The 26,644-nt window shown below is 44.2% G+C and overlaps 1 protein-coding gene and 1 long non-coding RNA gene across 10 annotated transcripts in view; one reads left to right on the top strand and one right to left on the bottom strand.

Annotated features, from left to right (window-relative positions):
- Positions 1 to 4,952: 4,952 nt before the first annotated feature.
- LOC120102268 (uncharacterized) lies at positions 4,953 to 17,283 on the bottom strand. Of its 2 annotated transcripts, none has more exons than XR_005503558.2 (4): positions 17,168 to 17,283; positions 13,823 to 13,925; positions 12,331 to 12,450; positions 4,953 to 11,730 (listed from the first exon to the last, which is right to left on the bottom strand). It is a non-coding gene; the product is annotated as an uncharacterized LOC120102268 (long non-coding RNA). The 2 variants fall into 2 exon arrangements; XR_005503557.2 differs by lacking the exon at positions 17,168 to 17,283 and adding an exon at positions 16,279 to 16,849.
- Positions 17,284 to 17,327: 44 nt separating this feature from the next.
- Positions 17,328 to 26,644, top strand: part of Osbpl3 (oxysterol binding protein-like 3) — a 176,787-nt gene continuing 167,470 nt past the window's right edge. For 7 of the 8 annotated variants that reach the window (XM_008762935.4, XM_008762934.4, XM_006236519.5 and 4 more), the window contains exon 1: positions 17,371 to 17,686. The gene's annotated coding sequence lies outside the window, so the exon portion shown is untranslated. 8 annotated transcript variants of the gene reach the window in all.

The raw sequence follows: 26,644 nt of genomic DNA, 5'->3' as shown, positions 1-26,644 counted from the left end.
TACTTTTTAAATCTAGTCTTTCTGGCTCTAGAGCCCCGATCATCTATGACTGTGTTGCCAGTCACACATACCAAATACTTTATTTTAAACAAAGGTGCAGAGCTGCAGTGGGTGGGGCAGGTGTGATGGGTGAAGCTCAGTACAGAGTGTGTGGTCAGCACCCACCCCACACAGATAACATGAAAGAGAAATGCAAGCAAGCTCTCTCTTTTTAAAAATTAAGTCCTTATCAGAAAGTGGATTCGACTTACGTGTTTATTCTGTCCATTTTATCTGTCACTATATGGTGATTCTCTTTGGGTTTTTTTTAACCTTTTGGGGTCTCTGTGGGGTCTTTTCACTCCCACACTCAATGCCCACCCATTTCCTGGTCTCCCTAAACTTTGCCATAATCTTGTTAAAACTAGGCACTACGTGTCCGGAGCCAACGGGGCCAAGATCTCTGGGATGCTGTTGTGGAGGTCTCTGTGGGTTTGCTGACAATGCAGACTCTCCGTTTTCCCACTGTGGATCCTGTTTACAGATGGAGTATTTCTCCTGGATGCAAAGGCAGCAGCAGGCTTATTTCCTGCCTATTACTAATATATGAGTGAGTACTTTAAAGTGTATAACTACTTTGATTTTCATTCCATCAAGGAAAGCGAACTGACAAGACACATGGCAAAGCAATGAACACCACCAAAGAGCCAGGCTGTTTGGAAAATCAGAATAAATGATCTGCATCGATTCATAGGACAGTAAATATCAGTGCTTGGGGCATCACCAGTCTCAACAGAGGGGCCCAGAAAGGAAAATACACACTGGCTTCCAAACTCACCATTAAGAAACAAAAGTTTCTTACCAATCAATATATTGAATTAGTTGCATGCTAAAATAATATTTTGAATATATTTTACTATATAAAATATGTCTTTTAAATATTTGCTTGTTTTTGTTTTTTGGAGATAGGATTTCACTGTGTATCCTTGGCTGGCCTGGAACTAGCTATGTAAGCCAGGCTGGCCTTGAACTCATAGAGATCTGCCTGCCTCTCCCCGTGAGTGCTGGGATTAAAGGCATGCACCACTGGGACCAGCATGTTATTAAAATTTTAAACAGAGCCAGTGAGATGGTTCAGCAGGTAAGGATGCTTGCGACCAAGGCTAATAATCTGCATTTGATGTCTGCCTGGTAGAAGGAGAGTCTAGACTACTATACATTGGAGTTCCACACATGTGCTTTGATCTATGTGTGTCCCCCACCACGAGTTAAATATATTAATTTTAAAATTAAAAATAGAACTTTAAAAGGGTTGGGGATTTAGCTCAGTGGTAGAGCACTTGCCTAGCAAGTGCAAGGCCCTGGGTTCGGTCCCCAGCTCCGAAAAAAAAGAAAAAAGAAAAAAAAAAGAACTTTAAAACACAAAAATATAATAAATATATAGTTTTTTCATTGGTATTTCACTAACTTGCTATACCTGCCCAGCCTTTCCTATTATGACAAGATATTTGAGGCTGGGTACTTCATAAAGAAAAGAGGTTTAGGGGTTGGGGATTTAGCTCAGTGGTAGAGCGCTTGCCTAGCAAGCGCAAGGCCCTGGGTTCGGACCCCAGCTCCGAAAAAAAAAAAAAAAAAAGAGGTTTATTTAACTCACAATGGCTGGCTTCATTGATTCATAGCAGATGGCACCATAGCGAGAACATAAGTGAGAGGACACAATCATGTGGCAAGATAGGGAGCTAGAAAGGGTGCTTGGGGACTAACCAGGGTCCGTAAGAGCTTATCTACCTTTTCCGTGGGCATGTCCCTAATGACGCAAGAAGAACCTTCCATGGGCTGACCTGGGGACTAACCTTTCAACATGCAGGGTGGGCTCACACATCCAAACCAGGACACATGTCTTGAGTGTATGTTCAGCCTCCACACCAGCTCCCTTTAGTTTCACGTTTTCTAAGACATAGCTTCATTTCCCTGAGAGAAGCCCTGAGAGTCTTACCTTGAATATGTTAGCCAAGGCTTTCAAGACCTTGAAAATGAGCCTGCTCAGCCTGTTCTTGAGGAAGGAGGAACAAACTTAACTACTCAAGAGGCCTTGTGTGTAGACAAGCTGCACATCAAGTATAGAGACCATGTGCAGAGAGGAGTGGCGGGCCTCTGCCCTTACAAAGGTCCACTTGTACACTTGGTGTTTGCCGACATCCAGGAACACAGTGGCAGGGCACTCCTCCCTTTCCTTAAGTGCTGGTGTAATTGATTGCTTTATGCCGAACATGTTTCCCTTCTACATCTATTATTTCAGTGCCATGGTTTTTGTTGTTGTTGTTGGTGGTGGTGGTCATTTGTCTTTCAGACCCAAGCCCTAGCTAGCATCTGCCATGGAAATTTTGTCTCTGTTCATAGCTGCTTTGAGTATGCAGGAGCATGTGCCCTAATCATGAATGATGAAGCATGACAATGACAAGGTCATGAGCTTCAGAACAAGTCTTTGGCTTGTATGGTGTGATTCACAGAAGGTTGTTTGGTTTCTTCCGGCTATGACTATGGTAAGTGCCAGGTCTACACCACACCTAGACGGAAGAGGAAATCACCTGGGTGAAGTGGGCAGAGCAGGAAGACAGACCTGGGTCCTCGTTGACCTGTTTGAACATGCTGATGTAAAACAACATTAAAGTCATTACAGTGATAGACTTCACACTATGTGCCTTAATTTAACCTATTGTTTAAGTGCTTTTAAGTTAAATTTCTCTCATGGCAACCCAGCTATCCTTTGAGACAATGGGGGTTATAATTATAATACCTGCCAAGTGGATTTAGTTAGTAGTTTTTTTGAGGAAAATGTATTTATGCATTTTAAAATAAACCATTTATGGGATGTTTTTCACAGAAAAGAAATACATTCAAACAGAATTTGTAATTCCATAGGAAATATATAGTTGATGCCTAAATAAATAAAATATGGAACATGTCAAGTCAAATGAGAAGCTACAACATAATGGTGTTAGGTGAGTTTTCGTATACAAATGCTATTCTGAGCTCATGTTATTTGGTATACAGGTTATTTCAAAGTCCTCAGTAGAGTCAGTTTTATGCCCTATTGTCCAGAATTGGGGCATAAAGTCACTTAAGCTTAGAGCTGTCACTACAAAAAAAATAATAAAAAATAAAAAGAACCCACGATGACAAACTATGGTTTGTTTTGGAGAAGCTCTAGCCTCATGCTCATTAAAGTAATGACTGCTTATGATTCAGGAGTGCTGTTGTTTAAGGTGTTGGACACAGGTGGGCAGTCCAGAGAAGCTCCTTCAGTATTCTTGGTTTTGAGGACACTCCTAATGACTTCCTTTCACTCTTAGTTAGGAACTACATAGGTTACCTCCTCCTGAAGGAAGTAGATTTGCTACGGGGTAAACAAGCAGGTTTTCTGACAGCCAGGAGCTCACTGTGTAATTTGATATGTCACTGCGTGATACAGGAGAGGCAGGGATAGACCACAGAAGGCCACACTGCTATAACACATCAATAGGATGTGATAGGGCACAAGCCATGTAGGAAAGGCTATGGCAAGTGAGTTTTCTGGAGATAATCCACCATTTTGCATTTGTGATGGGTGTGCTCTAAGAGGCATGGACCCCCAGAGACTTTGTCCCAGGATTACTTCTCCATGCTAATATACCTTTCCTGATATGCCTATCACATAGCTCGATGATTCCTGGGCATCAGCCCGCCCTATAGGGCAAATTTCCTGCAGATCAACAGGAAGATGAACTTTCATGAATTAATGATGTATAGATGTATTATTGACTCCATAATTCTTCAATTGATTAAAATAATTTTAGGGAGAAAGTTTAGGGAGATGGTGTTAGTTGTTTTCCCAGAAAGATATAATGAAGTTATGATCAAGAACAGAATGTGCCCCCTCCTCAAAGAATAGTAAGTAAAGGCTGCACAAGTAAAGGAGTACAGAGACCTTTCATAAATTACACTAAGAAGAGAGATGGGCTTGGGACAGATGTGTGATCAAAGACAAGCATTCATTCTAGGTCAGGTCCAAGGATAAGGCCACAGGTGTGCACCTCGATGAAGCAAGGCCACCTAAAACTGTTGCTGTGAGCTTATTATGAGCTGATAGAGTGAGACACTGCTCTGAACTTAGTATCGACGTCCTTCTTTACTCCCTTCTGTGTGACATTTTATCCCTGAGGTAATTTTATAAAGAGCTTTAGTCTTAGCAGGTATAAAAAGGATGAGAGAAAAAAATAAAGTGTGGCCATTGGGGCTCTGCTCCATCCACCAAATGTATATATGTGTATTTATGTATACATATGTCTGTCTTTATGATGTACATATGTACATATGTAGGTATATGTGTATGTATACAAGTTTGGTGTGCATTTGTAAAACTGATGAAATGAATGGTTGAGCCCCACCGAGTGTGTGTGTGTGTGTGTGTGTGTGTGTATGTGTGTGTGTGTGTGCGCGCGCGTGCGCGTGCGTGCACGCGACTGTGACTTTCTCTTTATCCTTTTTCTTTCTCTCTGGCTCACAGAGAGTTAATGACTTCCAAGCCTCTTGCCTCATGGCCAGCCAGAGGCCTGAGTAAAAGAGTAAAGAGCTCAAGTAACTTTTTTTCTTTCTTTTTCTTTCTTTCTTCCTTCCTTTCTTCCTTCCTTCCTTCCTTCCTTCCTTCCTTTCTTTCTTTCTTTCTTTCTTTCTTTCTTTCTTTCTTTCTTTCTGCTCTTTGTGCCCTCCCACTCTTTTTTTTAATTTATTTATTTTTTATTGGATATTTTTTATTTACGTTTCAAATGTTATTCCCTTTCCCAGTTTCCTGTCCATAAGTCCCCATCCCATCCCCCTCCCCATCTTCTATGAGGGTGTTCCCCCTCCCGAACCACCCCATTCCTGACATTCCCCTGCACTAGGGGATCCAGTCTTGGCAGGATCAAGGGATTCTCCTCCCATTGGTGCCCAACAAGGTCATCCTCTGCTACATATGCAGGTGGAGTCATGGGTCTGTCCATGTGTACTCTTTGGGTAGTGGTTTAGTCCCTGGGAGCTCTAGTTGGTTGGTATTGTTGTTCTTATGGGGTTGCAAGCCCCTTCAGCTCCTTCAATCCTTTTTCTAATTCCTCCAACAGGGACCCTGTTCTCAGTTCAATGGTTTGCTGCTAGCATTCGCCTCTGTATTTGACATGCTCTGGCAGAGCCTCTCAGGAGACAGCAATATCAGGCTCCTGTCAGCATACATTTCTTGACTTCATCAATAATATCTAGTTTTGGTGGCTGTGTATAAATGGGCTGTATACCTGAGTGAGGCAGGCTCTGAATAGCCATTCCTTCAAACTCTGCTCCAAACTTTATCTCCATATCCCCTCCTATGAATATTTTTGTTCCCCTTTTTAAGAAGGACTGAAATATCCACACTTTGGTCATCCTTCTTCTTGAGCTTCATGTGATCTGTAGATTTTATGTTGGGTAATTCGAGTTTTTGGGCTAATATCCACTTCAATGAGTGCATACCATGTGTGTTTTTATATGATTGGGTTACCTCACTCAGCATATTTTCCAGTTCCATCCATTTGCCTATGAATTTCATAAAGTCATTGTTTTTGATAGATGACTAATATTCTATTGTGTAGATGTACCACATTTTCTGTATCCATTCCTCTGTTGAAGGGCATCTGGGTTCTTTCCAGCTTCTGGCTATTTTAAATAAGGCTGCATGAACATAGTGGAGCATGTGTCTTTGTTATATGTTGGAGCATCTTTTGGGTATATGCCCAAGAGAGGTATAGCTGGGTCCTCAGGTAGTTCAATGTTCAATTTTCTGAGGAACCTCCAGACTAATTTCCAGAATGGTTGTACCAGTTTGCAATCCCACCAACAATGGAGGAGTGTTCCTCTTTCTCCACATCCTCACCAGCATCTGCTGTCACCTGAGTTTTTTATCTTCGACATTCTGATTGGTGTGAGGTGGAATCTCAGAGTTATTTTAATTTGAATTTCCCTGATGACTAACGATGTTGGGCATTTCTTTAGATACTTCTCAGCCATTTGATATTCCTTAGCTGAGAATTATTTGTTTAGCTCTGTACCCCATTTTTTTTCGGAGCTGGGGACCGAACCCAGGGCCTTGCGCTTGCTAGGCAAGCGCTGTACCACTGAGCTAAATCCCCAACCCCTGTACCCCATTTTTTAATAGCATTATTTGGCTCTCTGGAGTCTAATTTCTTGAGTTCTTGGTATATTTTGGACATTAGTCCTCTATCAGATGTAGGATTGGTAAAGATCTTTTCCCAATCTGTTGGTTGCCGTTTTGTCCTAACCACAGTGTCCTTTGCCTTACAGAAGCTTTGCAGTTTTATGAGGTCCCATTTGTCGATTCTTGATCTTAGAGCATAAGACATTGGTGTTTTGTTCAGGAAATTTTCCCCAGTGCCCATGTGTTCAAGGCTCTTCCCCATTTACTTTTTCTTCTATTAGTCTGAGTGTATCTGGTTTGATGTGGAGGTCCTTGATTCACTTGGACTTAAGCTTTGTACAGGGTGATAAGCATGGATCGATCTGCATTCTTCTACATGTTGACCTCCAGTTGAACCAGCACCATTTTTTAAAAATGCTATCTTTTTTTCCACTGGATGGTTTTAGCTCCTTTGTCAAAGATCAGGTGACCATAGGTGTGTGGGTTCATTTCTGGGTCTTCAATTCTATTCCACTGATCTACCTGCCTGTCTCTGTACCAATACCATGCAGTTTTTATCACCATTGCTCTGTAATACAGCTTGAGGTCAGGGAAGGTGATTCCCCCAGAAGTTCTTTTATGGTTGAGGATAGTTTTTGCTATCCTGGGTTTTTTGTTATTCCAAATGAATATGCAAATTACTCTTTCTAACTCTATGAAGAATTGAGTTGGAATTTTGATGGGGATTGCATTGAATCTGTAGATTGCTTTTGGCAAAATGGCCATTTTTACTTTATTAATCCTGCCAATCCATGAGCATGGGAGGTCTTTCCATCTTTTGAGATCTTCTTCAATTTCTTTCTTCAGAGACTTGAAGTTCTTGTCATACAGATATTTCTCTTGCTTGGTTAGATTCACACCAAGGTATTTTATGTTATTTGTGACTATTGTGAAGGGTGTCATTTCCCTAATTTCTTTCTCAGCCTATTTATCCTTTGAGTAGAGAAAGGCTGCTGATTTGTTTGAATTAATTTTATACCCAGTCACTTTGCTGAAGTTGTTTATCAGGCTAAGTGGAACTTTTGGGGTTACTTAATATACTATCATATCATCTGCAAATAGTGATATTTTGACTTCTTCCTTTCCAAGTTGTATCCCTTTGGCCTCCTTTCGCTGTCTGATTGCTCTGGCTTCAAGAACTTCAAGAACTATATTGAATAAGTAGGGAGACAGTAGGCAGCCTTGTCTAGTCCCTACTTTTAGTGGGATTGCTTCAAGTTTCTCACCATTTAGTTTAATGTTGGCTACTGGTTTGCTGTATATTGCTTTTTACTATGTTTAGGTATGGGCCTTGAATTCCTATCTTTCCAGGACTTTTATCATGAAGGGGTGTTGAATTTTGTCAAATGCTTTCTCAGCATCTAATGAAATGATCAGGGCTGAGATCAACCAAGTAGGAACAAAAAAAGACTATGCAAAAAATCAATAAAACCAGGAGCTGGTTCTTTGAGAAAATCAACAAGATAGATAAACCTTTAGCAGACTAACCAGAGGACACAAAGAGTGTGTCCAAATTAACAAAATCAGAAATGAAAAGGGAGACATAACAATAGAATCTGAGGAAATTTAAAAAATCATCAGATCTTACTACAAAAGCCTATATTCAACAAAACTGGAAAATCTGGATGAAATGGTCAATTTTCTAGACAAATAGCAGGTACCAATGTTAAATCAGGATCAGATAAACCATATAAACAATCTCATAACTCCTAAATAAATAGAAGCAGTTATTAAAAGTCTCCCAACCAAAAAGAGCCCAGAACAAGATGGCTTTAGTGCAGAATTCTATCAGACCTTCATAGAAGATCTAATACAAATACTGTCTAAACTATTCCAATTCCTTCTATGAAGCCACAATTATGCTTATACCTAAACCACACAAAGATCCAACAAAGAAAGAGAACTTCAGACCAATTTCCTTTATGAATATCGACGCAAAAATACTCAATAAAATTCTCATAAACCGAATCCAAGAACACATCAAAACGATCATCCATCATGATCAAGTAGGCTTCATTCCAGGGATGCAGGGATGGTTCAATATATGGAAATCCATCAATAAAATCCACTATGTAACTTTCTTTTCTTAACCCCTTGCTGCTATAAGCAGGAGTCAATTGCCAGAAGTCATCAGCCTCTGGTCTGCCTACCCTACCCCCACCTCAGTACCTGGGTGTCAGGGTCCCGTCCCAGGAAAATGATTTTAGCTCTGTAACTTCTTTCTCAGAATCTCTCTAAAAGGAACTAGTTGGAAGATGATTAAAATAGAAGTTAATTAAATCTCCTTGAGATCTACCTTAGCTGATGGTATTACTACTTTCAATTTCAATGTATTGTGAACCTCATTTGAATATGAAGAAGGGCCAAGAGATAGTTCTGTGTTAGAGAGGACTGCATGCTCCTTTGGAGGACCCAGCGTTGATTGCCAGCACCCACATGACTGTTCGCAGCCATCTGTGACTCTGGTTCCAGAACATCCAGTGCTCTCTTCTGGCCTCTCTGGATGCCAGGCATGCGAGTGGTGTTCAGATGTGCAGGCAAGCATGCATGCAAAACACTCATGCATAAAACTAAAATAGTCTTTTTTTTTTTAATAAAGAAGCAAAGTTTAAAACTTGACACTAGTCACTTAAGAAAGAGCTACTAGTTGGGGGAGGCGGTGTTCCCATCTACTCCTTTGTATTAAAAGTGCAGATATTTCTAGGGCAGCACAAGTTTGCTGATGTCACGCCCATTTTCAGGTTTTTCCTAGTTTTCCTAGTGATCACTTCGGCAAACTTCTGACATTATGTTGATAATCATGGAACAGCAATTAGGAAAACTTGCATGATATTAACGTAAACAGAATTTATGTGTGTTTATCCTAAAATTACATCTATGTAGGGAAATACTAGAAGGAAATACTGAGTAATGGAAGAAATTTTTGTAAGTGACATTTTTTAGACAATTTTATCCTATTTGACTTGTTTTTTGTTTTTATTATTGTTTTGCTGTTATTTTGCTGTATAACTTTTTTCTAGCAAGAAAAATACACATGTGGTGGTACTGGAATTGAACTAGGGTGTTTGGCATGGCAGTACTGGTGTGCATGAGGCATCAGTGAAACTGAACTTTCAAAATCAGTCCAGAAAACTCCACTTCTTGAAGAAAGGGACTCCAGGGGTTGCCATGCTTTATACAAGCCGTTCTCAACCTTCCTGAGGCTGTGACCCTTTAACACAGTTCCTCATGTGGTGACATCCAGCCATAAAGTTATTTTGTTGCTACTCCAAAACTGTAATCTTGCTACTGTTATGAATCATAATGTACATACATATCTGATATGCAGAATGTCTGATGTGTGACCCCAAAGGGGTCACGAGCCACAGGTTGAGAACCACTGGTCTAGGCTAAGTGTACACTCTTCCCAGGCACATTTATTTGCAGTTTCCAAAACCTCAGTTCATTGTTTTAAGCATCTATGAGAGCAAGGGCCTCACAGTTTCTTCTTCTGAAGAACTAATTTCATCTGAGCATGGCATCCTGGGGGTGTGGTGCTATGAATATGTTTGGCCCAGGAAGTGGCACTATTAGAAGGTGTGGCCCTGTTTGAGTATGTGTGGCTTTTTAGGAGTAGGTGTATCACTGTGGGTGTAGACTTTAAGACCCTTATCCTAGTTGCCTGAAAGTCAGTATTCTGCTAGCAGCCTTCAGATGAAGATGCAGATGATAACGGACTGACCCTCTGAACCTGAACGCCCACCTTAATTAAATGTTGTCTTTATAAGAGTTGCCTTGGTCATGGTGTCCATTCACATGAACGTAACTAAGACAGGGGGTCGGCAGCAGACTCATGTGCAAGTTATAGGAACCAAGGACCGAAGCACCTTCTTTTGATGGAATCCTGTGTCTCAAGAATACTGTGGAGAAATGAAGAGACCTCTGCAAAAGTGCCACCCACGTCATGGAAAGGTAGAAGTAAATACTTCTGTAGGTTTCTGGTTTTCATCTCTGTACACAGAGAAAGGTCTATGGAACCGGCAGGATGGACACAGACAAAGGAAGCCACCTCTTCAGCTTCTTCTTATATTCTGATGGAGTTGATGGGGCTCTAAGAAACTGGGGCATATATTAAAGGAAAAAGGATGAAATAAAAGTCACATAACTTGTAACCTTGACAACTGGGCAGTCTTCAAGGAGACAGCATCTTTCTACTTTCAGTTGGCTGTGAGAGTCTTTCTGGGACTCGGCCCTGAGCAGTCATGCCCTCCAGGCCTGACATGGGCAGATTCTGCTAAAGGTCACTTCTTTTCAATTCCTTTTATTCTTGTGATAAATATTTGAAAATTAACCTACCACTAGCTGCTGAGGCGGGCACAGGAAGATGAATGCATACTCCATCCGAGAGGAGACAGAAATTGATCAGAAAACGGTGAACACAATCTCAAACTGTGGGCGGTGCTATCAAAATAAACAGGCAGACCCCAAACAAAACAAACCTCCCAGTCTCAACCAGAGCAATGACAGGCTGTGTGGGAGGACTTCCCTGAAGACGGGATAACTGAAGGAGGTCTGAAGAATGAATCACCATTCACAAAGGAAGAGAAGGAATGGCACATACTGGGTATAGAGAGGGAACACATGCGCCAGGACCTGTGTCAGGAAATGACAGAAAGCAGAGCAGACCGGTGTAGGAGAATGGAAGAGACAGAGGGGCAGGTGAAGGGGGCGGGAGCCCGGCCACGTGGAATTCTGAGAACCACTCACAGAGGTGTGTCTTCATCCTGAGAACAGGAAAGCTGTGGGAGAGGTCTGTGATTGGAGGGTTTGCACGTGCCTCTCCCCCTTTTTAACCATGTGTTTTAGTGTAGAGAATGGTTTATAGGAGTGTCTTGATTACTTTTCTATTGCTGTGATAAGATGCTATGAAAAAGGCAATATGGAAAGAGTTTATTTGGGGCTTCCGGTTTTGGAGGGGGAGTCTATGACTAACATGGGAATGTGACAGGAGGCAGGCAGGCATAGTGCTGGAACAGTACTTACATCTTTGGGGAGGAGGGGAGACAGACAGACAGACAGACAGACACACACACACACACACACACACGCATACACAAAGAGAGAGAGAGACAGAGAGAGAGAGAGAGAGACAGAGACACACACAGAGAGACACAGAGACATAGAGAGACACGGAGGCACAGAGATTTGGAGATCTTTCTTAGACACTTCAGAGCTCACCCTCAGTAACACACCTGCTCTAACAAGGCCACACCTCCTAAACAGTCTGCCAACTGGGGACTGAAAGTCCAGGGCCTTTCTCACTCTCACTACCACGAAGAGGATAAAGGTAGCTCCTGGTCAGTTACAGATTTCCAGGAAATAAATGGTGGACATAGAGATGAGAATTTAGGAGATTCACAAAGCATGATGGAGCCAACAGGATCCATGTTGGTTTACTTAATACAAATTTAAACTCATCAGAAAAGGATATATCACATACATTTTTCTCTGCTGATGTATTTGCTGTGTACCTGGGAAAGAGAGAGAGAGAGAGAGAGAGAGAGAGAGAGAGAGAGAGAGAGAGAGAGAGAGAGAGAGAAGGAAGGAAGGAAGGGAGGAAGGAAAGAAGGAACCTGGCTTAGGAATTAACTCAGGGGATAAACCTGACAACCTGAGTTTCAGCCCCAAAATCTACATGGAAAGCCAAACACGATGCCCTGTATTAATAATCCCAGTTCTCCTATAATAAGATGGGAGACAGAGACAGGCTAGTAGACCAACCCAAGAACCAGCCAGCCTAGACTACACAGCATAAAGAATGACCCTGCTTCACCATGGTGGAAGGTGAGAAACAACTCTTGAAAGTTATCTTCTAACTTCTGAATGCATGCATGAAACATGTACATCAGCACTCAGTCACATGTAGCTCTCTCTGTCTCTCTGTCTCTGTCTCTGTCTCCATCTCCCGCTTTCCCTCTCCCTCTCCCTCTCCCAGTCCCTCCCCGCCCCCCTGTATGAAATCAAAGATGCTATGGCTTGGTTCACTCAACTTGCAGTACTAAGATTGGACCCAGCACCTGGCACGTGCTAGGCAAGCACTTTTCCAACAGTTTTATTCCCAGCTAACTCACTCAGTTTCTGATCATGTGTACAGACAGCACAGAGGTGAGACAGATAAGAACCGCATTTCCAGGCCTCTCTTGCAGCTAGATTTGCAGATGCGCTTTGGAATGTATGTATCAGGTGCATTCCTGTAGAACATGGGTTTAGAAACGATATAATAAGGGGAACAGCAGGATTTGGAGCACACATTCTGCTGGTGTGACTTGTAACAGAAGGAATGTCCTGGCATTTCTGCCAGAACTTTCTGATTTGACAGGCAGACTCCTGATAGTGGCAGGAGCGGCAGCAGTCTTGGCAGCTCAGGTTGGTAGTGCCTGGCAAACAAATGCTTACTCTAATTCACGTGAGCTGTCCTTCCCATTTACAGTAGATAACAGGATCCTGTGCTGTGTTCCCACAGTGGGTACTTAGAGGGAATTTGATAGTTCAGTCCTGAAGGAAATTCTATCCCTTTATGTCCCTCTCTCCCTGTAATGTTCGTTTTTATATTTGTCCATATAACGATATAAACAAGTATATCACGCTTAAAAAACTGGTTCTGCTTGGGAGAAAGCCGAAAGCCATCTTGTTCTGAAGGTGAGCAATCTGGAACATTCCAGAAATGTTAGACATCTGATTTAAAAAATGACTCATTCAGAATTAAAATAAACTTTGACCTTAAGTTTCACAGATAATATCTCTGTACATTAAGCAGGAATTGGATTTAAACCAGAAATTCTAACAATGTGGCAGCTTCCTTTACAAGGAGAGCTTTACTGTAATAAACATGGATTTTGAATCAAAAGTTAAAAATGTCAACAAAGCCATTCCGGAAGCTACTCTCTGCTTCTACTTCTCAAAATAATTCATCTTTTTTTCTGAACACATTCTCGGTGCCTCTCTTAGGGCAGCTTCCAAGCTCCTGTACCTGAGCTCTTGCGGCTTGTTCTGTAGTTATTTATACAGTGTTTGATCCGACCTGTGGAGGAGTCTGTGAAAACACTGGAGGCAGCAACAACCTCTGACCCATTTTTGTGTGACATAAAGTGCCTGCTAAGAATGGTCCTTTATACAAAGGTGGTACACGATCTATATTTAATCAAGGGACAGATGAATTCTTGTACAATCTTTGTCGTGCGCTTACTAACACTCTTGAACGACAGCTTCTAAGGTGATCCTATGCAGCACAAACCACTTTAATACATTTTTCAGATAAAACTGAAGGGGAAAAAAAAAAGAAAAAGAAAAAAAAAAGAAAAAAAGAAAAGGGGGTTGGGGATTTAGCTCAGTGGTAGAGCGCTTGACTAGCAAGCGCAAGGCCCTGGGTTCGGTCCCCACCTCCGAAAAAAAAGGAAAAGAAAAAACTGAAGGGGGGAGATGAGTAAGGCATACTTTTTCCTATTCTCTTTTCTTTCTTTCCTCCTCCTTCCCACTCCCCATTCCCCTTCCCCTCCTCTCCCCCCTCCCGCCTCTCCCTCCCCCTGCTCCTCCTCCTCTTTCATTTTGGAGACAAGTTCTCACCTGGACTCACTATGTAGACCAGGTTGGCCTCACTGTTCTTCAGCCCTGGATGGTCCTCCAACACCATCTTTTATGCTCACACCGTTCTGTCAGTAATAGCTTCCTAGAAAACAGAGTTAAGACTTTTGAGTCCTAATTGAACCAGCTTTGGCTTACTCCTGTTGTCTGCCATGAGTCAGGGAAGAGAATAGCAGCAAATAAAGCATGCAGGCCAATGCTCGCTCCCCACCGAAGACAGTGAGCTCATACAGGACAGTGGTTGCTCCCTACAGGAAGACTGTGAGCCAATGCCTTTTCTCCACAGGAGGTCTGTGAGAGCAGAAACTCTATTTCTATAGTGCATACACACCAAGGCACTACACAAATTGCTCTTACACAATCATAGTTAATCCTTAGACAGCCTCAAGAAATGGTATTACTAGGATTCCCATTATGCAAATAGGTTTAGGGAAGCAAAATTTGCCCTAGGTTCAAAATTTGCCCAGAATCCTAGCCCTAAGTAAAAACGTCTGCTGTCTCCTGATTGGTGACACTGGCTATGTGCTGGGCCGGTAGTTTTTGGTTAAGAACCCTCCAGTGGTCTTTGGACAATGCTGGAGATTTTTTTGGTTGCTACAACTGGGTAGGATAGACAGGCACTGGACATCCCTGCACGTAAACAAAGAATTATTGGGCCCAAAATGTCAATCACACTGAGGTTGGTGGGGACTCCTCTGTCTTAGTCTACGTAGCAATTGTTTTCAGACAAAACAATTCATGCAGCCCAATAAGCATAATGACTATTTCCATTTCACCCAGTAGGAAAGGGGATTGCTTAACCAGGAGGCATCATGGGAAGACAAGAAGCCTCCCCTTCTAGGAGCCTATGTAGCTCTTGCCTACACTCGATTATAACTGCTTTCTTTACTGTAAAAACATGTAAGTTCAGGCAGCCCCTGCTTAACTCCTAGGAACTTCAGAGGCTAAAAGGATTCAGTCAGACTAGGGAGAGTCTCATGGGGTAAAGACACTTGCCACTAAGCGTGAGCTTGATCCCCAGGACCCGCATGGTGGGAGGAGAGAACCAACTTCTTCAAGTTGTTCTCTGACCTTCACATATATGCAGTGGCATGTACACACATACACACACACACACACACACACACAATTGATAAATGTAAAAGAAGAAAAGCATTAAGCTAATGTAGAAAAACACTGCAAGGGGGTAGAGCCTCTGGAAAGATCAACAGCCATTTGTTCAGCTCTTCAGAGAAGAAGACTCTAGAAACTTACGAGGCAACCATTGATCTTTCCCTAGTACATTCAGATCATTGCGCTAAAATAAGATTGCGGGGAGGGGGGAGCTAATTTTAGGAATGGTAACGAGCTTTTGCAAGATAATTAACTCTGCGTGGGTTTCAACTTTAATCTTTCCCCTCTTGATTGGTAGGAGCAGAGCGCCTGGAAGTTTATTTAGAAGAGGAAGTGAAACTGAAAAGACTCGCTGAGATTCCTCTTCCTGGGAGGCAAGGCGGTTTGAATATGAACAAATCTCTCATCCTGACTTATTAACTGCCTTCAGTACTGACAGGAACACACCATCAGCTTGGGAGAAAGAGAAGAAAAATCCAAGGAAAGGATGTCAGTTTAAACAAGAAAACCATAGCTTTCTGTCCAACCTTTGGCTACCAGGCCATTTGGTGCAGGCTCTGACCTCGTTGGGTTCCGGGTAGCTATGAATTAGGCTCAACACACACACACACACACACACACACACACAAATATATGTATATGTAGTTCTGTAATTGTGTAATCTGGAGTATGAACTCTGCAGATGATAAACATAGTTTACAAAGTCCAAAGGTTGACTTCCCCTGCAGTAAAGACATTTCTTTGGGATAAAAGGTCCGTCTCCTGTAGGAAAGCTAACCCAGATGCAACAAGATGATCGGGAAGTGGGGAGAGGAAAAGAGGAAGAGAGGATGTCTTAAGAAAGAGTTACTAGAAGGGAGTGTGACTCAGGCACCTGAGCTGGGCGTGGGCAAGGTGCCTCAGGCCTGCTCCTCAGTTGGTGCTCCTTCCTGTTTGCAGCAGTTTAGGAAGCCCAGCACCATTCATACTAAGATCACCAACCAAGTGCTAGGGGCTCACAACATTTAGAGAATCTGCCTTAGCCAGACTTCCCTGGCCACCTGCCAGAGCCAAAGCAGACAGTCCCAGAGAGTGTATCCGTGGAAGGTTCCAGAAAGTGAATATCCAAATGTAGTGAATGAAACGTGGTTTATATAGATGTGGGAAAGAGCCTCAGACACATTAATTCAGGGTCAGACTGGCAATGTCAGTGGCGGTTGGTAGCCGGCGGCTGGTTTATGTACTTGGCATTCTGGAACATCTAGAGTGTCAGCTGAACCAAAGGAGTCAGCATGCCCAGTTCGGTGAGGAAGGCCAGATGGATCTTAAAGGGGTTTAATTCTTACCATCCGCAGTTCCTACTGCCTGAGAGCTGCCGAGTTCTTCCTCTTTTGGGAGGACTTTGGGAAGTCCTCCTAGAGGCCTTCAGGGGCTACTCCCATCACCCATTCCTTCCAAAGCTCTCTGCATGGCACTGTCTCCGTGCTAACAGTTCACCAACGTTTTCCTGATTATGTATGTATGTATACTCTCTTTGGTTTATCGTCTGCTCCCTCTCTAAAATGTAGGTTCTGAGAGGGCAGAAACCCTGTGTGCCTTTACCGCAGGTGCAGGGTCCCATCTGTTCCTGGCATTTATCATTCTCTGCCCACCGGGCCACCTGCGGCGCTGGACTCATGTGCGATTTGCAAATTGACCTCAAATTATCAGTGACTGGCGTCCAAGCTAGGATTCTGGCAAGTGGGCAGTGAAGTCGGATGGGCCTGGACCTCTAGCCAGATGCTCCTGCGTTTCGTAACTACATTGTGTCTTCTTTTCTAGTTCATGAACCGGGACTGTAACAACAACAACAACAACAACAACAACAACAACAACAAAAACAAAAACAACAACAACAACACCTTTCTCCCCTCCTGTCTCCTCTGTAACCCCTCTCCAATCTAGAAAACTGCTTCTGGGGGGCCAGGTCCCTAGTGTCCGAACCCAGTTTTAGACATCTTGTGCCTAACCCCCTTGGCTCACACACATTTCTCCTTTATTCTCAGCCCTTTTCAGTGTTCAGGTGATTATTGTCCGTTGGACTACTTGAGTCCCCTGGAATCTTCTCCTTAAAACAGCTCCTTCTGCGCGAACCTCAACTTCCTCCTAAGTCATTCAAAAAATATTTACTAAGAGCCTAGGGGCGCACACAGCCCTGGGATGCTGGGAGCCGCTGCCCCGCCCAGCCACACCTACCATCACCCTCCGCCCCTGCACACGCCCTGAACCCTTGCTGGCGTCACGGAATCCGCCTGCAGCTTCCAAGTCCAACGCCTCACCGCCTTTCCCGGATGACTCCTGATTGGTGGGAGTGGGAGCCACTCTGCTGCCCCCCGCCCTTTTCATATTGTTCCGCCCCGTGGAGAACTCAGGCTCCTCCTCCTAGCTCCCTCCCCTCGCCCCAGCTCTTCAGCTAATTGCCCGGCAGCGCGCGCCCTAAAGTTCTAGGCAAAGTATTGAGAACTGGTCGCCGGATCGCACACTGGCCAGTGGCACGGGACCAGGGACCCCAGCACCAGGAGAACTGGTGCGGGGCGCGGGCTCCCGCCCACCATCTGTCGACAAGCAGCGCTCGGCGCCCCAGTCTCCTGCGGCTGGTTCTGGAACTGCCGTCGGCTGAGACTTGCTTGGGACCCGAGAAACCGGGTTTGTGTCCTTCCCGGTCTGAAGCAGGCACAGGGGAACCGAGCAGTGTCTCCAGCAGTGAACACTCAGGTGAGCAACAGGGCGTCCGCCAGGCTGGGGTTGAGGTGTAGTGGGGGCTCCGGGAAGGTTCGGGGATGCAGCCATTCTCTAGGGTTCAGAGTGTGTCTGTGGTGATCCCTGGAAGCCCCGGTCCACGGGGCAGACCTGAGACTAGGAGGTCGCCTGCGGTGGGTGTAAGGGCCAGTTTTCTGTGATGAAGCACTCTGGCGTTGCTCATCCTGGAGTTACAGCCTAGCGGGGATGGACCGGGAAGGAGAGGATCTTAGGAGCCTGCGTGCGGGTGCATGAGGATGCCGCGCAGAGGAGCTGTCCCGGGCACAGCCTGGCGCGGTGCCGGGGCGGGAGGCACAGGAAACCTGTTTAATTGGGCCAGGAGGGAGGCTTTACCACATCCGAGAGCTTGGAGCCCGGCGGTGCAGGCACCTCGCTCTTCCGCCTCCCCAGCCAGGTCACAGCGCTCCACCGTGTCTAAACTGGGACCGAGAGCACCCTTCCCTTGGGGCTTCAAGCACTCAGCGGGCGTTTGCTGCCTCTGGCGTCGCCCGTGGCATTGTCTTGTGTCTTTCAGACACTTCTTAACCAGCCTTGTGCCTCCCAGACTGTTGGAGCTGAGAGGGACATAAAGTTGTTTCTCACCTTGTCTCTGGGTACTGGGCTGGGGCATTGGAGCCCCCTCGGATGTCGCAGTGTCCTAGGAATCTGATTACTGGATGAGGACCTTTAGGTACTGTATTTTATTTACGCTGTACCTGCAAAAGATGGTTTCAGAGACGGGCAAGCATAGGTCTGACTTTAGGTCATGCACACTCAACCCTTAAAGCATCATAGAAGGTGAGGACCTCCTTTTGGCCGCCGGAGACCTTCAGACAGATTGCAGTGCATCCAAACTAAATGTCCATTCTCCCCATCAACTCCACACTGCACTGTTTGCAGCTCTTCACAGTGCTTAAAGCTGCCTGGAGTCATCTGCTTGCTTTTTCCATCTACCAGCCTTCTTCCGCTGCTAGGATGCAAAGTCCTGGGAAAACAGAGCCCAGGTCCTATTCCTCGGTCTATCTATCCTCAGTGTTAAGAATGCAGCCTACCCACACTACACACTACACATTTATGGAATGAGTAAACGTTAACGTCTTCATAATCCGAGAATATTGATTTCACAGCTGGTTTGGATTTTCATCTTTTTTTCTTTTTTTTTAATTGGGAAAATTAATAAATGGCAGTAACTCGTGCTGATGAGCACCCACTAACCATCAAGGTGTTTGCTGGGAGCTTTGTGCATATAGATGATCACTGACATCATAGTAGTTTGATTAGCTAGATTTTTTAAAAGTCTCCTATTTTAGATGTATTGTGTGTGTGTGTGTTCACAACCTCGTGCGTGTGCATACAGGTGTGTGATGGTTAGAGGACTTTAGGAGCCCCCCCCCCCCCCCCCGTGGGATCCAGGTATCAGGCTTGCTAACAGCTGCCTTTTACTCAAGGACCCGTCCCTCTGACCCAAGCTACACATTTTTAACATTTAAGGCTCTTGTGGGTTAACCAGTTGTCCTAAGGTTATCTGGGCAGTACTATGACTCTAGCCTCTTTTTTATTATGAAGAGTTACTTATTTTTAAATAACTAATTAATTAATTCTATCCCAAATGATGCCCCTTCCAGCCACTCCTTTTTTTTTTTTTTTTTTTTTTTTTGGTTCTTTTTTTCGGAGCTGGGGACAGAACCCAGGGCCTTGCGCTTCCTAGGCAAGCGCTCTACCACTGAGCTAAATCCCCAACCCCGGGTTAGTTACTTCTAAGAGATGAAAATATGGTTTCCACTTTCACAGGCAGTGGACATGTTGTTCCGCTGAAAGAGTCACCGTTTAATCCCTGAGATCCATTTTCGGTAATGACTAATAGTTGTAGGCCAGATAATAGCAGACTGCACAGGACGAATTATGTCATAATCTTGACAGGCTCTGTCACCTGAGGAAACTACAGCTAGGTTCAGGAATTTGCCTTGGGCCAGTAGCACTTCCCTGAGTTCTTCCTTATCTCTCTGACTCTAAACCCTTAGCACCTTCCCTCATACTCTGATGTCTCTTGTCCCACTGTTTAATCGGTGTTAAGCCAGTGACGGAGCCCAGTGGTAAGATGTGCTAATGATATTGGAGACTGGGCTGTAAGCTTTGTGGTGCCTGCATCACATGTGTCAGATACACTGTTTCTGAGTGGTGCAGGGTCCCACTGCATTGGTTTTTGTGGTTAAGTACATGGTTTGTGAGCCTGATCCATCAGGGGCTTTTAGTAGGGAGGAAAGGATCCCCTTTCATCTGGATCTGGAAAGGAGTCAGGCTATTCCTCCCCCATACCCCCCACCCCTGTGGTAAATGAGCTCCCAGTGCCCATCTCCAATCCTTTTGGAAAGTGCTGGAAAGCTTTGCCTCAGATGCAGAAGCCACTCACCCCAGAAGGCTCTGAGGTGACTTTTCCGTAAAGAGCATTTAGCTCTTTCCACCCTTGCGTGTGAAGCTGAGGTTGTGGAGAGATTTGGAAAGAGATGGTATGATTGCCTGCTAAAGGGCCTAGTTAGCAAGGAGGGAGGAGGAGGGCTGTGGGCATCCCCTCTTCCTTCAGCTTCCAGACAGTTTTGGGGTAATACAGTTCTCCCTGCATGAGGGTCTGGATAACCCATCACTTGATTTATAATGTACTTCTTGGCAGGGCTACCTTTTCTTAATTGACATTTCCCTTTCATGAGCTCTGGGGAGGGCTGGATTTGAATGCTCTGGAAGTGAGGGGGTTGTGAGACATCAGGGCCTGGTGGGAGCTGTTAAGCTGAAAGCACTTTCCAGGCATGACTGAGAGCCACGGTTTCCTGCAAACCCCAGTTCTGCCGGTTTCCTGCAAACCCCAGTTCTGCCTACATCCACGCATTCATCAGTTTGCTCTAGAAACTTCTCTCTTGCCTTCTCAGTTACAACTGTTCAGGCCGCATTCCTGCTTCCCTCCACCCTTGTCTCAGGATCTTGCTTGTGTTTTTGTAGCCTCCTCTTTCGTAGCCTCCTTGGTGCCTTAGTTAAGGGATATCACTCTGCCCTAACATTGTGTACAGGTGGATTTGCCTTCTTTTCTCTTGTCTAGCTTGTGTAGTCAGCCAGACTGTTTAAGAACTGTCATTGTTGCATTCTAGAAAATTCCTGGGTGGCTTTTCGAGTTACTAACAATATTAGTTTAGCAGCACTTTGAACTTGAGGTGGAGAGCCCTGTCATGGATGTTGGTATCACCTCTCTGCTCTTTACAAGCCTCATCAGAGCCTGTGAGTTGTGCCTCAGCGACCAGGTGTACTGCAGGAAAGGCTCGGTTCTGTTTGCTGTTACTAAACGTTGGAGCTGAGGGTCAAACCCCACGTCCTTCCACTGCCCAGTTAGCGTAGACTCCTGAGCCCGGCTCGGATTTGGGGTCTTGGAGATTCAGCCTTGCTTTCGCTCCAGCATTTGTGGTCTGCGTGCTGGTAACCTGAACCTCGTCACCAGAACGCTTGGTCTTTCATGCGTGCCTGTTGCCTTCAGTGCTTTCTCACTGCCGTACTCTCTGTAAGAACTGTCTTAATCAGGGTTTCCATTGCTGTGAACAGACACCATGGCCAAAGCAACTCTTGTAAGGGACAGCTTTTGGTGGGGGCTGGCTTACAGATTCAGAGGTTCAGTCATTGTCATCATAGCAGGCAGGAAGCATGGCAGCATCCAGGCAGGCATGGCGCTAGAGGAGCTGAGAGTTCCACATGCCCATCCAAAGGAAGCCAGGAGCACACTGTCACCCATGTGGCTATGAGGAGGGTCTCAAAGCCCACCCCCGTGATGCACGTCCTCCAACAAGGCCACACCTCCTAAATAGTGCTACTTCCTGGTCCGGGCATGGTCAAACCACCGCAAGAACGTAAGCTCAGAAAGTGCTTCCGTTAGCATAGTCTCTGAGACCCAAACCGTCAGAGCACTTAAAAAAGAGAGACAAGAACAAGACAGGGTCTAACTGTGTATCCCTGGCTGGCCTGGAACTCTGTGTAGATCAGCCTGGCTTCAAACTCTGTGTTCCACCTGCCTTTGTCTGCTGAGTGCTGGGATCAAAGCGTGCACTGTGACTAGTCTTGTCAAAACATATATTTTTTTTAAAGATTTATTTATTTATTATATATGAGTACACTGTAGCTGTCTTCAGACACACCAGAAGAGGGTATCAGATCTCATTACAGATGGTTGTGAGCCACCATGTGGTTGCTGGGATTTGAACTCAGGACCTCTGGAAGAGTCTGAGCTCTTAACCACTGAGCCATCTCTCCAGGCCCCGCCCCCCCTTTATTTTTAAAGTGGGAATGAACACCCAGTTCTGATCTCTGAAGATGCTGTTGATTCCCTTCTTTGTCTCCCTCTTTGCGTTTTTGTCTCCTGGCCCCCTTATCCCCTTGTTTTCTGGCCCATCCTTTATACTTAAATGTGTCACCCCTTTCTTTTACTCACACCATGAGGTTGTTGATGGCGACGTGTGTATGTGTGGAGTGTTTGTCTACGCTCATTCAGGCGCACACCCATGGATGTACTTGTCCTTCCTAGTGCTGTATTGGATGTGGCTTCTGGGGATCCTAACTCATGTCTTCATCTCCCCAGCCCCTGTTCCTAGATTTTAAAAGTCTCGAAGGCAAGGTGAATGGATTCTTGACATAAGGATCTGATGACCTTTTGATAGAAAACACTCAATAAAAAAAGAATATTAGACAATCATATTTGGTTACATCGTGTTAAAGAAAAGCAGCTGGAATGAGTCATTTTGTTTTCTAGTTTGTGGTTTTTGTTTTGTTTTGTTTTGTTTTGTTTTGTTTTGTTTTGTGGCTCCAGGGTGAACTTTCTATTCTGCCTCTTCTGGCTTAGTGCTGGGATTATGGGCACGAGCCATCCTCCCCAGCCCCGTTTTCTGCTGTTTTATCCGTAATACTTTAATGCATACCTTTATAAGTTTATGCTGAAGCAACAGAACACCTCTTGAAAATCCACTGGGAAGCACTTGTTCTGAGTCCTTTTAAGCTGCAGAAGGAATTGTAAATTCTTATATATAACAAAACTGTAGAATAAATACTGTGTATATGTGGTGTACACTATTTTTTCTTTGTTGAGGTTTGGTCTGTTGCTATGTAGTGTAATGCTAATTACTGGCCCTGGTTGTTTTTGGGAGGAAAGAATCATTACATCAAGTGATGCTAGGTGACCTCGCTCCTTAATTTAAAACTATTGGTTGAGTAAAGATGCTGACAGCCTATAGCTGGGCTGAAGAGAGGTAGGTAGGTTTGGTTCTCTGCCTTGGGGTCTGAAGAGGACCATGAGGAGAGTGAGAGAAGAGGGTGGAGAGAAGAGAAGACGCATGGGGTAGATGAGTCATGAGAACATGGCCAGGAGAGCTGGCCAATTGGAGTAAGAGTGGCCCAGATGGAGCATGGCTATTTACAACTGGGGCTTATAGTTAGGGAAGTGGATACTAATAGCTTAGAGGGTAGATATCTGCCCAGCTCTAATGCATTTAAGGCTTTTTATAAATATAAAAGTTTTGTCTTTTTTATCTGGGAACTGAATGATCAAAGGTGGGGTAGAAGCCCCTGACTGAGATTAAATATTTATTACAACATTTCTTATCTGTGCTAAATGCTACTCTTATTAAAGGCCCATTACAGGGAGTGTGAGATGGCTTGTTTGACAAAGTGCTTGCCTTAAAACCATGAGGACCTTAGTTTGATTCCCAGAACCCTGGTGCTGTAGCTGGTGATTGTTATCCTAGCACTAGAGAGGCAGAGGGAATTGGATCCTGGGACTTGCTGGCCAGCCTGCCTTGCTTGTCCAGCTCCAAGTGAGAAACCCTGTCTAGAAAGGAGGGGGCAGCATCTGAGGGATGACATCCAGGTTATCTTCTGACATCCATATCCATATTGTTCTCTCTCTCTCTCTCTCTCTCTCTCTCTCTCTCTCTCTCTCTCTCTCTCACATGACATCCATATCCATATTGTTCTCTCTCTCTCTCTCTCTCTCTCTCTCTCTCTCTCTCTCACACACACACACACACACACACACACACACACACACATGCACATATACACAAAATCTATGCATCGTTTTACAGCCATTTTGGAATTCATCCTGTGTGTCGATTTTTATTCATCAGTGAATATTTTGAAGTTTAATACGATTTCCGAGGTTTCTCTGGATCAGGTCCAGCCCCAGTCCGATCTTCTCGCTCAGCAGTAATCACGTGACCTACTGAGTCACAGCACCCCATCTTGAGGGCCACTCAGGAACGGAATCTTTTGTACTCTTCACAATCACTCCTCCTCATCTGTGTTCACCTGCCTCCTGCCTAGTCACGGGTACCACTTCCGTGCAGACAGTTTTCAGAAAGACTTCCTCTGCCTCCTCCAGGGTGGAGTTGGCGCGTGCATGCCTACTCTCTCATCATGCACTGTGCCTGTGCATTTTATACACAGCCATTGTACTGGTTTGACTAGGTTTGTCTCCTGTTAGATTCTTGCATTTGAATGGTTGGCCATAGGGAGTGGCACTATTAGGAGGTGTGGCCTGGTTGGAAGAAGTATATTCCTGTCTAGGTGGGCTTTGAGGTTTCCCAAAATAAAATTCTCTGCTTAAAGTCTGGATCAAGTGGCTTGGACTGAGTTGGTGACTGGAGTTCATTGTTGTTGTGTAAGCGGTTTTGTTTTACATTTGTGTTACTTTGTATTTGTCATTTTGTATTCGTCATTTTGTATTACTTTTGGATAACATAGTATATGTATGTAGCATATTTGGTCACACTTTTAAAAACAACAGTGGTGGAGCCATAATCCATTTGTGGTGGTTTGAATGAAAATGGCCCTCATAGACTCAATGGGAGTGGCACGTTTGAAGAAGTGTGTCATTGGGAGGGTGGGCTTTGAGTTTCAAAAGCTCAAGCCAGGTCCAGTGTTTCTCTTCCTGCTGTCTGCCAGTCCAGATGTAGTGCTCTCGGCTCCTTCTCCAATATCATTTGTATGCTGCCATGCTTCCTGCCATGATGATAATGGACTCCATTTAATTGTTGCCCTTTTTAAGAGTTGCTGTGGTCACAGTGTCTCTTCACAGCAGTAGAAACCCTAAGACATCCTGTGTCATACAGCCGTAATTCACGTGCCATGCAATTCATCCTTTTAAGGTACCCAATGTAATAACTCCTAGTATCATGCATATAGTTGTATGACTGTCACCATAGTTTATTGCAGGACACTTCATTATCCCATTTTGTGTCTGTGTGAACTCACTTGTTCTGTAGAGGCAGGCACTGACTCTGTGACCTTTTGCATCAGGTTCCTTTCATCTAGGGTTTTGTTTTCAAGGTTCATCCCTGGGAAGATAGGAGTCAATACTTCATTATTTTTTTACATTATTTATAAATATACCATATCGAAACTGGGTGTAATGCCTTTAATCTCAGTACTCAGGCAGCAGATGTTCCCTACCATATTGTATATACCATGTTTTATTACCCATTTGCCAGTTGGAGGAGCTGGTGGGTTTTTGTAACATTTCCCCGAGTTCTGCTCACACATACTCTTCGTTGAATGGCAACGCCTTTTGCATCTTGATGCAACACTGTGTGACAGGAGATGGATCCTTAGGAGGCGTCTGAATGATAGAGTATTTTAGTGAAACACTCATGTTGGAGTCCTCAAAGCATCTTGGTTTCCTGTGGTGTGCGGGATCTATCTCAGGACCCTTGAGATGCTAAGCCTATTAAATTCTACCACTGAGCTTACAAATCCAGCTTGACTATTTGACTATTTAGACACAAACTCAGAGAGAGAGAGAGAGAGAGAGAGAGAGAGAGAGAGAGAGAGAGAGAGAGAGAACCCAACAGTTAAAAAAGAGCTAGTCAAGGAGACGTGACTGTGGATGAATACTGCAGCCGTGTAGAGAAGGCAAGGCCAGCAAAAGTGTGGTGGCCACTGAAGTGGGTGCTGTGCTTCTGGGGTGTTCTTTGCAGTGTCTGCTGAGCAGCCATTGGTCACGTGTGGCTATTAGACTCTTGAATTTGACTATTCTTTACCAAGATGTAATGCTTGTGTAAAATGCATACCGGATTCTGAAGACTAACTATGAAAGGATGTAAAAATGTCTCAGAAACATTTTTATCCATTACATGTTGACATGATAATATTCCAGGCATATGAGGGTACAGATTCGACAATAATCTCATCATTTTCTTTGATCACTTTTACTTGATGACTTAAGTTAAAATTATATATAGGGATCCCACTATAGTCTGCTGGACAGTGCTGGTATTCGTTTGTTTGATTGCTTGGTTGGTTGGTTTTGGGGTTTGTTTTTTTTTTTTTTTTTGAGACAGGATTTCTCTGTGTAGCTCTGGCTGTTCTGGAAATCATCCTACAGACAAGGCTAGCCTTGAACTCACAGAGATCCTCCTGCCTCTGCCTCCTAAGCACTGGGACTAAAGGTATGCGCCATCACTGACTGGCTGCTGCTCGTTTTTTGTGTTTGAACATTTCATATTAGTATGTTAAAAAAAGACCTAGGGACATCTGACCTTTTAAAAGGCATACAGTGGAATATTTTTGTAAAAAAAAAAAAGTCCCTCATATTCGTAAAGTGTGGGGAATATGGGTTATTTTCAAAGTGCTTTGGCCTTCAAGTGCGGCCTTCCACACCTATGCGAAAATTCGAAAATTGTTTTGCAATGCTTGGACTAGAAGCACAAAATTGCTTCTTTGGCTGTTTATTGGATTCTTTTGAAGTTGATGAAATATTTTCTTCATTGTAGAAGAATATAGGAAAGTAATTGATGATTTTATAGTTTTTGACTACGTTCTTTATACTCGAGAGTTGGTTTTCCTCTGAACCTGCTTTCTAACGGCCTCTATTGAGCATGCACAGACTAAATGACAACGTACAGATTTATTTAG

This window comes from Rattus norvegicus, chromosome 4, assembly GCF_036323735.1.
Source record: "Rattus norvegicus strain BN/NHsdMcwi chromosome 4, GRCr8, whole genome shotgun sequence".
NCBI classification, from domain to species: domain Eukaryota; kingdom Metazoa; phylum Chordata; class Mammalia; order Rodentia; family Muridae; genus Rattus; species Rattus norvegicus.
This window is presented reverse-complemented; position numbering and strand designations above follow the sequence as displayed.